The sequence below is a fragment of the Euprymna scolopes genome, chromosome 15, assembly GCF_053919585.1.
Source record: "Euprymna scolopes isolate OS-2025 chromosome 15, ASM5391958v1, whole genome shotgun sequence".
In the NCBI taxonomy this organism is placed as follows: Eukaryota; Metazoa; Mollusca; class Cephalopoda; order Sepiida; family Sepiolidae; genus Euprymna; species Euprymna scolopes.
Genome location: NC_136496.1, coordinates 78,702,965 through 78,705,464, shown reverse-complemented (window position 1 = coordinate 78,705,464; position 2,500 = coordinate 78,702,965).

Sequence of the window (2,500 nt, the reverse complement as noted above, 5' to 3'; positions counted from 1 at the left end):
ACACACACACACACACACACACACACACACACACACACACACACACACACACATTTTCACTTTTATAGATATACAGATTAATCGAATATTTAAAGACATAAACGAAACAGCATAACAAAAAACGAGAATTTAAAAGTCATATTAACAACTTAATTGAATTACTAAATTAAATCCACCAGAATGCGTTTTGTTTCTTTATAAACAAGCCAACCATTTTAATCTCATAATAGTTTAAACCGTTTTTTTCGCTTCCGTAAGAATCATCAGTTTGCTTCTTTTTTTTTTGCTCTGATAAACTATACTCACGTATCGAGCATTATTGAAGTAAATACTAAAAAAAAATATATATATACACGAGTATAAATCCTTCATCAAAAATTGTGGAACGTGTACCCTTTCCTGCGTTGAAAGGATGCAGAACCGGCATCTAGTGAGAGAGGCTCTTTTATCCTCCCCTAATTCCCTTTTCTCAAAGAAGAAACGTTGGGAATCTATCTCTGCTCTATAATTAGTTTCTTGACAGGTAATTGATGAGCTTCTGTCTATGACCTCCCCTCCCCCGTAAAACATTTGCAACACTCGTCTAGCTACAGCAACTGCCAACAATTTCCCTCACTCTTTATCTGTGCCTAAAACTAAGCGAAAATTCCATGATCAAAATTTCCAAAATCATCTATGGAACACATTACTGTGGGGGTGCTTCCCAGCTAATTATAATTGCGCCGTTTTCAAGTCTAATGTAATCAATTTCTTGTTGGTCCGTTCTTTTAAATAATTAAACTCTACCCAAGTTTCGCCATTACTGATCATCACGGTGCTGTCCCGCCGGCCATCTGACACTCATTAAATTAATTTTCATCCTCGAGTGGCCGTTAAGCTTTGATAAACGATGAACATCCCGGTAAAAGAATTGTGCTTCACCAATGTTTACACTAATAATTATATCAAATCTATATATTCCATTTTTTTTTTAAATTGTCTAATTTGAGACGTTTTTCTTTCTTATTTATAATTATTTTAACTTTCCTGATTGAGACGTCATTTTATATGAATATTACTGCGAACACCGACGAAGCATAATTTTTTCCCGTCATTTTTATGGAGGTTGTATGGCAGGTAGTTATAATGCACATTTAGCAATAAAAAAAATGTCACTTCAGACTTATGTGTGGCAGACCGACGAAACTCTTATCTAAATCTTAAGCGTGACTGACCAGTAGACGAACATGTGATAATGTCTCAATAAACAATTCCAGTTGCGCGTTTGAATCTGTGTGAGGCTGAAAGGTCAATTCTTCTCTGGTATTATATATCATTATGAGAGCAGGTGTGATAATGGACTATCTACTGGTGCCCGACTGCCCGGTCCCATCACACACACACACACACACACACACGCACACACACACACACACACACACACACACACACACACACTCGAAACGGACAGGTATTTCAGTTTATTCTCCTCCCACACAAGAGGCCTCTAAAAACCACTAGTCGCCGACCGACCTCCGCCTGCCTATGTTATAAGTAATACCTACTCTCTCTCTCTCTCTCTCTCTCTCTTTCTCTTTCTCTCTCTCTCTCTGTCTCTCTCTCTCTCTCTCTCTCTCTCTCTCTCTCTCTCTCTCTCTCTCTCTGTATGCCTATAGGAAGGGCTTCTACGCAAACGTCGATCCGACGCGCTCCGCTTTTACTGGGCGGCTTTGCGACGAATCATAGACGCCGAATGTGGAGAGACCCGTCGATACGGACGGCGAGGTTAGCTTTCGATGGGAGGGGACGTTATCTTTGCAACCTCTCTCCCTATCAGGAGTAAGGGTGAGTTGCGAAGGGCGGGGAACAATTTTTGCGGGTGACAAATCTCTGCCTCCTTTACTGTTACAGACGTTTTGCTTTCGTTTGTTTTGAAAATTTTATTATTATTATTATTATTATTATTATTATTATTATTATTATTATTATTATTGTTGTTGTTGTTGTTGTAGTTGTTGTCGTCATTGCTCAACGCGTATACACGGTGGAGGGAGGGAAAGTAAAAAAAAGGGAGAACCTTTAACTAAGAAGGAAATAAAGAAAGGCATATGGAAGTTGAAATTAGATAGATCAATTAAACGAAGGAAGTAGAAGTGGAATAAAGAGAGAGAGAGAGAGAGAGAGAGAGAGAGAGAGAGAGAGAGAGAGAGGTGAAGGGAGGGTGAAAGAAAAAGAAAGAAAAAGTGGGAAGAGGAAGAGAAGTGGCAAGCGGAATAGACGAAGTTGATTTGGTGTGTAATAACGAAAAAACGAAACGGTTAATAAAGTGACAAAAAGTGGGCAAAAATAATGAAATGAAAGAAAAAAGAAAAACAAGCAATGAAAAAATGAAAGAAAAGGAAAAAATAAGAAAAAGAAAATGTATAAGATCTCTACAAGAGATATATGACAACTCTTTTATATCTTCTCCCTCCTCCTTTCTCATTCAGTATTAGACGACGACACCTATCAAGAGAAAGAG